At 47.5% G+C, this 14,644-nt stretch overlaps 1 protein-coding gene across 1 annotated transcript in view; it reads left to right on the top strand.

The window, feature by feature from the left end:
- The first annotated feature begins 2,753 nt into the window (after nt 1-2,753).
- LOC127586121 (flotillin-1-like) overlaps nt 2,754-14,644 on the top strand; it is a 41,498-nt gene continuing 29,607 nt past the window's right edge. The window contains exon 1 of the mRNA XM_052043975.1: nt 2,754-2,886. The gene's annotated coding sequence lies outside the window, so the exon portion shown is untranslated. The remainder of the gene's footprint in view (nt 2,887-14,644) is intronic.

Consider the following 14,644-nt stretch of genomic DNA (forward strand, 5'->3'; position numbering starts at 1 on the left):
GGTACAGAAGCCTGAAGTCCCACACCACCGGGTTCAAGAACAGCTACTTCCCTTCAACTATTCAGTTCTTGAACCAACCTGCATAACACTAATCACTACCTCAGTATAGCGACACTGTGACCTCTTTGATCACTTTGCACTAAAATGAAATTATTTTCTTTGTTCTAATTGTGTTCTTTCTTGTAAATATTGTGTATAATTTATGCTTAATTTATGTTTTTCTTGTGAATGCTGCTTATCTGATGCTGTGTGCCTGTGACACTGCTGTAAGTTTTAATCGTACTTCTGCATACATGTACTCATACATATGACAATAAACTCGACCTAGACAATAAACATAGACAAGCGTGGAATGATTAGTGACTAACTTCATTAAAGGCAAACTGAGTCAAACCAACTTGATAGAATAAAATACGAACTGCTGGAGGAACTCAGCAGGTCAAGCAACATCTGTGGAGGCAAAGGGTGGTCGACGTTTTGGGCTGTGACCTTACATCTTGTTCTGATGCATCTAGTCCGTGTCCTGCGGATGGAGGTGTGAAGCGTAAATTCGAGTCTCCCTCTCCTGGAGACAAGGCGTAAGTTAAATCCTCCACCTGACAGGTGGCGCTGCAGGGTGCCAAATAGACTTCATTCTACACACAAAACGCTGGAGGAAATCAGCAGGTCAGGCAGCGTCTATGGAAGGAAATAGACTGCCCATCTCCCTCCACAGGTGCTGCCTGAGCTGCTCAGTTCCTCCAGCGTTTTGTGTGTTGCTCCAGACTCCAGCATCTGCAGTCTCTTATGTCTTCCTCCATTCTACAACTCAGAATCAGAAATCAGAATCAGATTTATTATCACAGAAATTTGTTGTTTTGCAACAGCAGGACAGTGCAAAGACATAAAAATCTATCACAAAAATAAATAAATAATAGTGCAAAAAGAAGGAATAATGAGGTAGTGTTCATGGGTTCATTGATTCATGGACTGTTCAGAAATCTGATGGCGAAGGGGAAGAAGCTGTTCCTGCATCATTGAGTGTGGGTCTTCAGGCTCCTGTACCTCCTCCCTGATGGTAGTATCAACAAGAAGGCATGTCCCGGATGGTGAGCATCCATAATGTTGGATGTTGCCTTCTTGAGGCGCCGCCTCTTGAAGATGTCTTCGATGGTGGGGAGGGTTGTGCCCGTGATGGAGCTGGCTGAGTCTACAACTCTCCACAGCCTCTTGCGATCCAGTGCATTGGAGCCTCCATACCAGGCTGTGATGCAACCAGTCAGAATGCTCTCCACCGTACATCTATAGAAATTTGCAAGAGCCTTTGGTGACATACCAAATCTCCTCAAACTCCTGATGAAGTAGAGGCGTTGGCATGCCTTCTTTCTGATTGCATCAGTGTGTTGGGCCCAGGATAGATCCTCTGAGATGTTGACACCCAGGAACTTGAAGCTGCTCACCCTTTCCACCGCTGACCTCTCAATGAAGACCGGTGTGTGTTCTCCCGACTTCCCCTTCCTGAACCCCACAATTAATTCCTTGGTCTTGCTGACATTGAGTGCGAGGTTGCTGTTGCGACCACACTCAACCAGCCAATCTGTCTCACTCCTGTACGCCTCCTCATCATCACCTGAGACTCTACCAGCAACCAGATCTCTATCATCCAGACCAAATGCAACATATGCTTTGAAAATTGAAGCAAAAGCAGGGATGCACGACATGAGATCAATTCTGTTCTCAAACTATTTCCTTTTCCCTCACACAATCCCCTCCCCCACTGAACCTGCCTATCACTATCTCTTACCTGCATCTACCTATCACCACCTTGTGCCCACCCCGCCTCCCCTCTTTTGTCCACCCATCACTGCTCTGTTTTTCCCTCCGATATACAGAAAAAACATGGAAACATAGAAAACCTACAGCACAATTCAGGTCCTTCGGCCCACAAAGCTGTGCCAAACATGTCCCTACCTTAGAAATTACTAGGCTTACCCATAGCCCTCTATTTTTCTAAGCTCCATGTACCTATCCAAAAGTCTCTTAAAAGACCCTATCGTATCCGCCTCCACCACCGTTGCCGGCAGCCCATTCCACACACTCACCACTCTCTGAGTAAAAAACTTACCCCTGACATCTCCTCTGTACCTACTCCCCAGCACCTTAAACCTGTGTCCTCTTGTGGCAACCATTTCAGCCCTGGGAAAAAGCCTCTGACTATCCACACAATCAATGCCTCTCATCATCTTATACAACTCTATCAGGTCCCCCCTCATCCTCTGTCGCTCCAAGGAGAAAAGGCCGAGTTCCCTCAACCTGCTTTCATAAGGCATGCTCCCCAATCCAGGCAGCATCCTTGTAAATCTCCTCTGCACCCTCTCTATGGCTTCCACATCCTTCCTGTAGTGAGGCGACCAGAACTGGGCACAGTACTCCAAGTGGGGTCTGACCAGGGTCCTATATAGCTGCAACAATATATCAGGCTTCCCCTTTTCCTATCTTCAGTCCTGAAGAAGGGTCATGACCCAAGACGTTGACCGCCTGCTTTTCTCCACAGATGCTGCCTGGCCTGCTGAGTTCCTCCAGCATCTGAGTGTTTTTCATCCGGATTTCAGCATCTGCAGCCTCCATCCTTGACATCTGCCGATGTGAGCCGAGGACCAAAATATGTCCTCCTCCCGGCCAGCGGCGGCGCTGCCCCCGGCCTCTGCCGTCGTCACTCCTCCTCCCGGCCAGCGGCGGCGCTGCCCCCGGCCTCTGCCGTCGTCACTCCTCCTCCCGGCCAGCGGCGGCGCTGCCCCCGGCCTGTGCCTCCGTCAGCCGAGGCCCGGGTGTGTCAGTCTCTGGCCGAAGGTAAACAGGCGGCAGCTGCGGAGTGACGGGGAGCAACAGGAGCGGCAGGTGGACGAGGTGAGTGCGGCAGAGCTGGAGCCAGAGCCAGAGCCAGAGCCAGAGCCAGAGCCAGAGCCAGAGCCGGAGCCGGAGAGGCCCGGCCAGGGCCGACAGGTTACACCCCGGGCAGGACCGGCAGCTGCGAGGGGAGAGACCAGGGCCTGTGTGAGGGAGAGGGAGGGAGGGAGAGGGAGGGAGGGAGAGGGAGAGAGGGAGGGAGGGAGGGGGAGGGAGGGAGAGGGAGGGAGGGAGAGAGATGGGGAGGGGGAGGGGGGAGAGGGGGAGAGAGGGAGAGAGAGGGAGGGGGAGAGGGAGGGAGAGAGGGGGAGGGAGAGAGGGGGAGGGAGGGGGGAGGAGAGAGAGGGGAGGGGGGGAGGAGAGAGAGGGGAGGGAGGGGGAGGGGGAGGGGGAGGGAGGGGGAGGAGAGAGAGGGGAGGGAGGGGGGAGGAGAGAGAGGGGAGGGAGGGGGAGGAGAGAGAGGGGGGGGAGGGAGGGGGGAGGAGAGAGGGGGGAGGGGGAGAGAGGGGGGAGGGGGAGGGAGAGGGGGGGAGGGGGAGAGAGGGGGGAGGGGGAGGGAGGGGGAGAGAGGGGGGAGGGGGAGGGAGAGGGGGGGAGGGGGAGAGAGGGGGGAGGGGGGAGAGAGAGGGGAGGGAGAGGGGGGAGGGGGAGAGAGAGAGGGGAGGGAGAGATGAGGGAGAGATGAGGGAGGGAGAGAGAGGGAGAGGGAGGGAGACTGATGGCCCCTCGGGCAGTTGGACTGTGGAGGGTGGGATCAACATTCAGTCCCCCAGGGGGGAGGGCGGTAGGATCAGCCTTGAGGAGGGTAGGATTAGTGTTAAAAACCCTTAAAGGGGATGGGATCAACGTTCAAAGCCTATGGAGGGGAGTGGGATCAGCCTTTAAACTCCCATCAGGAGGGTGGGATCAGCCTTTAAACTCCCATCAGGCGGGTGGGATCAGCCTTTAAACTCCCATCAGGAGGGTGAGATCAGCCTTTAAACCTCATCAGGAGGGTGGGATCAGCCTTTAAACTCCATCAGGAGGCTGGGATTACTGTTAAGGATCTTTGGGGAAGTTGGGTTCAGCACTTAAAGCCCTTGGGTTCACTGTTCGTTGTGAATCATTTTGCAAGGGAGTGCGGTGCTGTGATTTCAGCCTCCTGCAGCCTCCACAGTTGAAGGTTCTCAAGGGAGGAGACATTCCATTAAGCATTGTGGGAGAGCTGATGCTGTGGTCATTGCAGATGAGAGAACTTGAAAAGCAAAGGGATACAGTGGGATAAATGGCCAACTCTTACGATCTTGAATAGAACGTTTCAGTTCTCTATCACCAAGATTGTCATCTCCCACCTTTGTAATCTTGCCTCGTTGCTACCAACTCTCTCCACCACTGCCAAGCTCTCAGCTCCTGCAGCCCTTATCCTTCCTTCTGGTTCTCTTCAAGCCAAATCCCCACTGTGCACAATACATAAGTTCATCCAATGGTATGACAGCCTTATCTTAACTCCTGCCATCCCATTAATCTATCACCCACATGTTCCCGAAGCTGTACTGACAGGGTGTCAATTTTAAAACTTTCACTCTCATTTCCAAAACCCCCTCTGATTTTGCCAACCACTTCTCCCATCCCTACCAGCTCTGTAACTTCCTTCGGCCGTACAACCATAAAATCATGAGGGTACAGTTAGGGTGAAGGGACACAGTCTTTTTTCCAGGGAAGGGGAACTAAAAACTAGAAAGCATAGGTTTAAGGTGAGAGAAGAAAGATTTAAAAGGGACCTGAGGGGCAACTTCGCACAGAGGGTGGTGCGTATATGGAATGAGCTGCCAGAGGAAGTGGTAGAGGCAGGTACAATAACAACATTTAAAAGATATTTGGATAACCCAGATAAGTGTGAAGTGATACACTTTGGGCGATCAACTTTGAAGGCAGAATACAAGGTTAATGGCAGGACTCTTAGCAGTATGGAGGAACAGAGGGCTCTTGGGGTCCACGTCCATAGATCCCTCAAGGTTGTCGTGTAGGTCGATAGGGTTGTTAAGAAGACATATGGAGTGCTGGCCTTCATTAGGGTATTGAGTTCAAGAGCTGCGAGGTGATGTTGCAGCTCTATAGAACTCTGGTCAGACCACACTTGGAGTATTGTGTTCAGTTCTGGTCGCCTCATGATAGAAAGGACGTGGAAGCTTTAGAGAGGGTGCAGAGGAGATTTAACAGGATGTTGCTGGGATTGGACAGCATGTCTTATGAGGATAGGTTGAGTGAGCTAGGGCTTTTCTCTTTGGAGAGAAGGAGGATGAGATGTGACTTGGTAGAGGTGTTCAAGATGATGAGAGACATAGATTGAGTGGACAGTCAGAGACTTTTTCCCAGTGCAACAATGGCTAACATGAGGGGACATAATTTTAAGGTGATTGGAGGAAGGTATAAGGGGGATGTCAGGGGTAAGTTTTATACACAGAGAGTGGTGGGTGTGTGGAACGCACTGCCGGCAGAGGTTGTGGGGGCAGATACGTTAGGGACATTTAAGAGAACCTTAGATAGACACATGAATGACAGAAAAATAGGGGCAAGGGTTAGATAGATCTGAGAGCAGGATAAAATGTCGGCACAACATTGTGGGCCGAAGGGCCTGTACTGTGTTGTAGTGTTCTACAATGATAGGAGGGGTTTAGAGGGATATGGGCCAAACACGGACAAAAGGGACTAGCTTGGTGGGCACCATGGACGAGTTGGGCAGAAGGGCCTGTTTCCATGCTGTACGAACCCTCTTCTCCAGTTCTGACCTCCCCGGCTTTCATTGACCCGACGTCTGGAGTTCTTTCTGCTTTTACAAACTAGTTCTTAAAACTAGCAACTGGAAGGGCTGCTCGTTTTAAGAACTAGCAGCCCTTCCAGCTCCTTCATCCTGCTTCACCATTCAACAAAGTCATGGCTGACCTACCTCAAACATTATTTGCCTGCCCTATCCCTGGATTCTTTTAAAGTCCAGAAATCTAGCAACATCTGTTTCTGAATAAGAGAAGATAAGATATCTTTATTGGTCACATGTACATCGAAACACACAAGTGAAATGCATCTCTTGCATAGAATGTTCTGGGGGCAGAACAATAACTCAGTGGTAGATTCTCCACAGCCCCGCCAGGATTACACATTCCAAAGATGCCCTACCCGCTGCATGAAGATTTTTCCTTATCTCAGTCCTAAATGGCCTGAGACTGTGACCCCTGGTTCTAGACTCTGTAGCCTGGAGAAACATCCTCCCAGCATCTACCCTACAAAACCTCAATGAGGTCACCTCTATTCTTGTAAACTCTAGTGAATAAAAGCCTAGCTCACTCAGTTTCCCACATGTGGTGTGCAAGAAGCTCTCTCTTTTCACAGCAAGCATGTCTCTTTTAGGTAAGGTGACCAAAATTGTACACAGTACTCCAGGTGTGGTATCACTAAAGCCCTCTATAATTGCATTAAGATGTCTTTACTCTTGTATTCAAATTCTCTTGCAATAAAGGCCAACATATCATTTGCCCAGCAGCTCACTTCTTTACTCCAGATTCCAGCATCTGCAGTCTCTTGTGTCTCCATATCATTTGCGTGCTACAATTTCAGGGACACCCAGGTCCCGTTGAATGTCCACGCTTCCTGATCTCTTACCATTTAAGATATACTCAGTGTATTTGTTTTTATATCAGTGGATAATCTCACATTTTTCTCCATTGTACTCCATGTGCCCTGCTGTTGTCCACACTCTCAGCTTGTCTATTTTACCTTGAAGCCTCTTTGCATCAGCGTCCCTGCTCACATTTCCACTTGGTTCATTCCTTCAGCAAGCATATCACATTTGATCTGTTTACGTGGATTATGAATATATGAAACTCCAGTAATTCAGCATCCAATTGGTCAGAAATCCCAGTGGTTCAGCATCTCACGTACAGACTGAAACTCACCAAGTTCTGTTTTCCATTCCTTTAAACTTACCGGGTTCAATCAAATATTTAGTACTCCGTAACATTTTTAAAAAAGTGAAATCAAAATGTGGGGTAACGTACAATGGTCTGGAAAATCTTCTAGTCTGACACAACCAAAGTTCTGACAGTGTTAGATTATTGGAGTTATACTATGGCTGCATCCCAACCATTGATTCTAGCCGGACTCCACTAGTTGTATCCTACCAACCTTGGGGACTCCTTGTTTTCTATCTGTTAACCATCTTTCAAAGTCAAAGTTGAGTTTATTGTCAGATGTGTGCACAGGTGCAATGAAAAACTTACTTGCAGCAGCATCACAGGCACCTAGCATCAGATAAGCAGCATTCACAAGAAAAACATAAATTAAACATAAATTATATACAATTTTTACAAGAAAGGACACAATTAGAACAAAAAAAATCCCACAAAGTCCATTGTAATGTAAAGTGATCAAAGTGGTCATAGTGTTGCTACACTGAGGTAGTGATTAGGGTTGTTAAATTTAAGTTTTATTTACAGCGTGGTAACAGGTCCTTTCGGCCCAACGAGTCCGCGCCACCCATTTTAAACCCAAATTAACCTACCTGTACGTCTTTGCAATGTGGGTGGAAACCGGAGCATCCAGAGGAAACCCACGCAGACACGGGAGAACGTACAAACTCCTTACAGACAGCGACGGGAATCGAACCCAGATCGCTGACGCTGTAATAGCGTCGCGCTAACCGCTACGCTACCGTGCCGGTTGGTTCAAGAACCGAATGGTTGAAGGGAAGATCAATGCATGCTAGTGTCTTGCACTCACTTCCATGTGGTCTAACTTTGTTCATCAACTTGTCAGGGACAATATCGAAAGCCTTCTAAAAACTTAAGTACACCACATCCACTGGTTCCCTCTTTTTCTCTACCAGATGCATCCTCAAAGAACTCCAATAAGCAAACACTATTTCCCTTTCACAGATTCAGGTTAACTCTGCTGAATCATATTCTTTTCTAAGTGGCTTGATAGCCCTTTAGTTCAAGTTCAAGTTACTTTATTGTCATTCACCCATATGCTATAAAAACACATGGCGGAATGAAATGTCGTTTCCCCCAGACTCTCACAACAGAGGACATACATAGAACAGAGGACATACAATAAACGCAGACAAAAAAAATTGTGCAAGTACAAATAGTGCAAATAACAGTATATAAAGAACGCAAATTTAGTGCAGAGTTAGTGCAAAACCGAGCTGGACGAAGAAAATACAGAACTCAGTGTTGCACTAATTGAAAAACATGTTCAGCAGTGGCCAAAGTTCAAGCCAGGGCTTTTGACGCGGCATTTGTCTGAAACTGTCCCCAGGGTATTCAGGAGCCTGACAGTCTGGGGGAAAAATCTATTGTACAGTCTAGTAGTCCTTCTTTTTCCTGACTGAAGTTGTTCTCTGTTTTCTATCTCCCTCCTTTCTTTCACACTGGGGCCACATTTTCCATCCTGCAATGTTCAGGAATCGTTCCAGGATCTGCGGAAGTTCTGAGCATCCACTAAATCCGAAGCCACTTCCTGCAAAACTCTGGCATGTAGATCACTGGGAGTTATCAGACTTCCAGCTCATTAACTTCTCCAGTGGTAACTCTCTACTGATACTAATTCCTTTTACTCCCTTACTTGCCCTGGACCCTTGGTTCTTCGGTATTCTGGGAATCGTTTTGACTTCTTCCATGATAACGGATGTGTTTAATTCCTCTGCCATTTCCCATTGAAAAATTCTGCCCCCTCTGCCTGCAAGGGGCTCACATTTGTCCCTGCTAGTCTTTTCTAATGTACCTATAGAAACTCCCACAGCATGTTTCTTTCAGTTTCTCACCAGTTTAATCTATATTTTTCCCCTTTATCAATTTGTTGGTCTTCCTCGCAAGTTTCATGAGACCCAGCCTTTTAACCAAATTTATGTCACTTAAACTAATGTCTCAGGGAACCTGTTAGTATTTTGAGTCGTAGGGCCATGCGGCACAGAAACGAGCCCGTCAGTCCACCATGTCCATGCGGATCATCAACTACTCATCTTTACCTTTCTCATTTACCAGCACTTGATCCATGGGCTCTGATGCTTTGTCAATGCAAGTGCTTGTCTAAATACTCCTTAAATGCTGTGAGTGTTTCTGTCTTCACCACCCCCTCAGGCAGTGCATTCCAATCACCTACTGGGTGAAAACCTTCCTCAGCCTTGGTAAATTGATTTACTATTGTCACAGGTACCGAGGTACAGTGAAAACTTGCATGCCATCCATACAGTTCATTTTGTTGCATCAGTACATCGAGGTTGTACAAGGGAAAAGCAATAACAGAATGCAGAACATAGTGTTACAGTTACAGGGAAAGTGCAGTGCAGGCAGACAATGAGGTACAAGGCCACAACAAGGTAGATTGTGAAGTCAAGAGTCCATCTAGGGGACCATTCAATAATCTTATAACAGTGAGATAGAAGTTGTCCTTGAGCCTGGCTTTTCTGTCTTCTGCCAGATGGGCAGGGGGGGAGAATGTCCGGGGTGGGTGACTTCCTCTAACCCTTCTGCCCCTTCCCTTAAACCTCTGCCCTCTGGTTTTAGGCACCTCTGCTAAACCACCTATGCCCCTCATAATTTTGTATACCTCGATCGGGTCTCAACCTCGTCCACTCCAAGATCCTGATGAATTTCCTCTGCACCCTCTCCAGTGTAATCACGTACTTCCTAAAGTGTGGCAATCAGAACTGTACTCTTGCTGCGGTCTAACCGATATTTTATAAAGTTGTACTATAACTTCCCTAGTCTTGTATTCTGTGCACCAGCTAATAATGGAAATCAGGTCCTGCAAAGAGCCTATTGGGCGTCACTAAGTTGGAGAGCCTGGATAAATGCCAAGTTTTGATGCTGTTGAAATAGCATTCTGTTTCTCTGTGTAGTCATTGCATTGGAAATGCTATGTAGCCGTTGAGCAACTCTCTTTTAGGAATGCAGGCAGGAGTGTACGTTTTTGTGTGGTCAGTTCATCGAGGAAGTGGGAAAGGGTTGCGAAAGTAGCACATGACTGCCCTGGAAAATCCGACTGTTTTATTTTCCCAATATTAAAGCCCATTTGTTACGAGATCAGGCTGCTGACTGGGCTAACGCTGTGTCAGCTACCCCTTAACCTAGCTAATGTCAACATTTCACATCTCCAGAAATTCCGCATGTCCTTTGATTCAGGCATCTGGTAAAGGAAGGGGAAATGCCAGTGTTTCAAGCTGAGCTCTTCATGACATGTATGCTCAATGCCATATCACCACATCATCAGAATCCCCAAACCCTACAGTAAGGCAATGACTCTGAGAAGGGATTGTGAAAGACCCTCTAGAAATGCAAATCTTTATTCTCAGGAATAATTTCCTCCTCTTGAACGGTCCCCGGGTATGATAAGATGGACTCTTGACCTCAGAATCCACCTCGTTATAGCCTTACGCCTCATTGCCTGCCTGCACTGCACTTTCTCCGTAATTGTAACACTTTATTCTGCATTCTGTACTGTTTTACCTTGTACTACCTCAATGCACTGTTGTAATGAAATGATCTGTATTTGTGGTATGCAAGACAAGTTTTTCACTGTACCTCGGTACATGAGACAATAATAAACCAATTTACAAATGTTATCCTCTCCTTCTCCGCATTCTTGCTTCCCATTCTCTATTCATCCGACGGCATTGAGTATACGAGTTGGGATGTTACAGTACAGTTGCACAAGACATAGGTGAGGCCTCACCTGGAGTACTGTGTGCAATTTTGGTTAAACTGTTATGGGAAAGGCGTCATTAAGCCGGAAAGAGTGCAAAGCAGATTTACAAGAAAGTTGCCAGGACTCGAGGGCCTGAGTTATAGGGAGAGGTTGGGCAGGCTAGGGCTTCATTCGTTGGAGCTTAGGAGATTGAAGGGTGACCTTACAGAGGTGTGTAAGGTCATGAGGAGCATAGATAAGGTGAATACACTCAGTCTTTTTCCCAGCGAAAGGGAATCAAAAACTAGAGGGCATAGATTTAAGGTGAGAGGGGAAAGATTTAGAAGGGACCTGAGGGGCAGCTTCTTTGCACAGAGGGTGGTGGGTATGTGGAGCCAGAGAAAGTGGTTGAGGCAGGTACAATAACGACATTTAATACACTTGGACAGGTACATGGATAGGAAAGGTTTAGAGGGATATGGACCAAACACAGGCAAATGGAACTGGCTTCAATGGGCAACTTGGTTGTCGTGAATGAGTTGGGCGGAAGGGCCTGTTTCAATGCTGTATTACTCGTTATTCCAGTGTCCTGATTCTGACTGTTATTGTGGTAGCATCCTCCAGTGTCACTACCTCTGTTAACTTTACGTTTTAAAACTGTTTCTCCTGAGTTGTTGTCTCAACTTAATGGAGTCGCTTGGCCTTTGAAATGCAGACAGCCAATATCTCAGTGCAGCTCCCACTCCTGTCTGCAGCCCTTACCTTCCGCTTTCGATGGAACAGAGGTTTTTGGCACTGAAGAAGTTTTCCAACTTCACAGACTTTGGCCAGCTTTCCCCTCAAGCCCGCTCCACCATTAAACGAGATCACAGCGGATCCTACGTCTCGCATCCATTTTCCTACCCAATGCCTCTCATTTCTGTGATGAAAAATCTTATCAATCTCAGAACCGAAAATTCCCGGCTCTTTGAGGCAGAGAATTCCGAAGGTCCACAGTCCTTAGAATAAGAAATTTCTCCCTAAGCAGCTCACTGCTTATCCTGTGATAACACCCTCTGGTTCTTGACTCTGCGTCACAAGGAAACAGTCCCTTGGCGTCCCCCCATCATCTCTCCGAGACTCGTCAGAGGACTGTCCTTGCATTGTCTCTAAGATAACCATAACCTTCATTGGGGACAGAGATCAAAGTTGCACACATGTGCTGTCACAGCCTTGTACACCTGCTGACTGACCTGAATAACTGGGAGCAATAGTGTTATGGAGCCATAGACATATACGTAACATCGAACAGCACAGGAACAGGCCCTTCAGCCCACAATGTTGTGCCGAACTAATTAAACACCCACCTGAACTAATCCCTTCTGCCTCCACTCTCTGTACATTCACGTGCCTATTTAAGAGCCTCTATTGTATTCACCTCCACTACCACCCCTGACAGTGCATTCCAGGCACCCACCACTCTCTGTGTGAAAAAACCTGCCCCACACTTCTCCTTTGAACTTACTCCCTCTCACCTTAAATACATGCCCTCTAGTATTAGACACTTCAACCCTGGGGAAAAGGTACCGGCTGTCTACTCTATCTATGCCTCTCATAATCTTAAAAAATTGTTCTTGCACTTGGTGGTGTGGGACTTCAGGCTTCTGTACCTCCTGCCCAATGGGAGCTGCGAGAAGATGGCACAGCCTGGATGGTGGGGATCTTTGATGATGGATGTTGCCTTCCTGAGGCAGCGCCTCCTGTAGATACTTCTGATGGTGGGGAGGGATGTGCCCGTGATGTATTGGGCCGAGCCAATAATGTAGTGGGTGCCGTCAGGGCCCTCGCAACAGAGTCACTGTCTGTCGTGTCATAGAGAGATACAGCACACAAACAGGCCCGTCAGCCCACCGTCCATGCCCACATCAACCACCCATTTACACTAATCCTACATTAATCCCATTGTATTCTCCCCACATTCTCCCCCCCCCCCCCCCAAGAATTTACCATTCACCTATACACCAGGAGCAATTTATAGGGTCCAATTAACCTACCAACCCGCACATCTTTGGGATGTGGGAGGAAACCCATGCAAACACAGGGAGAATGGGAGAATCTCCACACAGACAGAGTTCAGGATTGAACCTGGATCTGTGGCACTGTGAGGCAGTGGTTTTACTAGCTGCACCTCTGTGCTGCCTGGAGTCCTGGGTTGGATCTGAGTTTGATGTATATTTTTTAATGCCCTGATTCATTGCCCTCAGTGGGGAGAATTGGCCTGGGATCCCACTGTAGTTGGCAGACAGTGACTCTGTTGTGAGGGCCCTGATGACACCCACCATGTTATTGGCTCAGCCCAATACATCACGGGCACACCCCTCCCCACCATAGGAAGAATCTACAGGAGGCGCTGCCTCAAGAAGGCAACATCTTTCATCAAAGATCCCCATCATCCGGGCCGTGCCATCTTCTCGCAGCTACCATCAGGCAGGAGGTACAGAAGACTGAAGTCTCACACCACCAAGTTCAAGAACAATTTTTTAAGATTATGAGAGGCATAGATAGAGTAGACAGCCGATATCTTTTCCCCAGGGTTGAAATGTCTAATACTAGAGGGCATGCATTTAAGGTGAGAGGGGTAGGTTCAAAAGAGATGTGTGGGGCAGGTTTTCTCACACAGAGAGCAGTGGGTGCCTGGAATGCACTGTCAGGGGCAGTACTGGAGGTGAATACAATAGAAGCTCTTAAATAGGCACGTGAATGTACAGAGAGTGGAGGCAGAAGGGATTAGTCTTCTAATGGTGTTTAATTATTTTGGCACAACATCGTGGGCTGAAGGGCCTGTTCCTGTGTTAACAGCTACTTCCCTTCAACCATTCAGTTCTTGAACCAACCTGTACACCCCTAATCGCTACCTCAGTATAGCAACACTATGAACACTTAGCAACACTTGTATTTTTTTGTTCTAATTGTGTTTTTTTCTTTTATAATTTGGTATAATTCACATTTTCCTTGTGAACCTTGTGTCTCTGATGCTGCGGCAAGTAAGTTTTTTATTGCACCCGTGCACACATGGACTTCTGCATATGACCATAAACTTGACTTTGCCTTTTGACTTTGGCTGGTGGGACCAGGCTGGGGCAGATCTACAGAACCTGACCACTTCAATCTTCCCATGGGTTGCTATTCACTATTGGTTAAGTATAGGTTCAAGTACCACTCCAGGCTGACAGGCCAGTGCAGTACAGAGGGAGCACAAGACTGACTGAATGTAAGTGATTCCATGGGAGCATTCCAAAGCAGGGCACGGAGTTATCCCAGGGATCCACGGCTAACATATCACTCCCCCAGCACCTAAAAACAAAAGAGTCAAAGCGTTGTCTAACTGTGTGTGCCTTCCTGCTGTGTCTTGAGTTTACTGGCATGGTGCCAATATTAAATTAGTGACTGCACTTCAGCAAGCACTGAAGTGGATGGAATTGCAATTTCTTTTTCAAAAATATACATTATTCATAAAAAATACATATAAGAAATACAATACAATCGGGCCATGTCTTCCTTGACATTCAATTCAATGCATTCTCTTCCAATGCATCAGGACCACTTCTGTTTCCTCCTCAAACAATACTGTGTCTGAGAGACTGTTACACAGGACCCAAACCCTCAGTGCCCAGTAGCAGCAGGATCCTAGACTGTGGTCCATCCCCACAGAGCCTTTGTGGTGGCTGTACCAAGCTACAGTGCATCTCCCCACATGTCCTCCTGCACCCTTGAATGTGCCAGTCAGCAGCATTCCCTTAAAGACATCTCGTTGTGTTGGAAGGACAGCAGGTTTCGGTCTGACCAAGGTGCGTCTTAGTTGGGATGTCCTATGTGCAGGACTTTCCTTCAGTGTCCGACTCTATCCAGACTGTCTTGAGGGTATGGGGTCCATCAAGGGCCTATTTTGGAATCCAGTCTCTTTAATCAGGAGTTTCATGTTGGACTTTTAAAACAGGTATTTCTAGTCTGCACTGACTGCTAAGTTCTGCATTTTTGTTGTGAAATTCCTGGACACTCCCTTAAACTGTGAAACCAAGGGGAACTCGATCTAAGTGCTGCAGCGAGGCATGCTGGCAGG

This window comes from Pristis pectinata, chromosome 34, assembly GCF_009764475.1.
Source record: "Pristis pectinata isolate sPriPec2 chromosome 34, sPriPec2.1.pri, whole genome shotgun sequence".
In the NCBI taxonomy this organism is placed as follows: Eukaryota; Metazoa; Chordata; class Chondrichthyes; order Rhinopristiformes; family Pristidae; genus Pristis; species Pristis pectinata.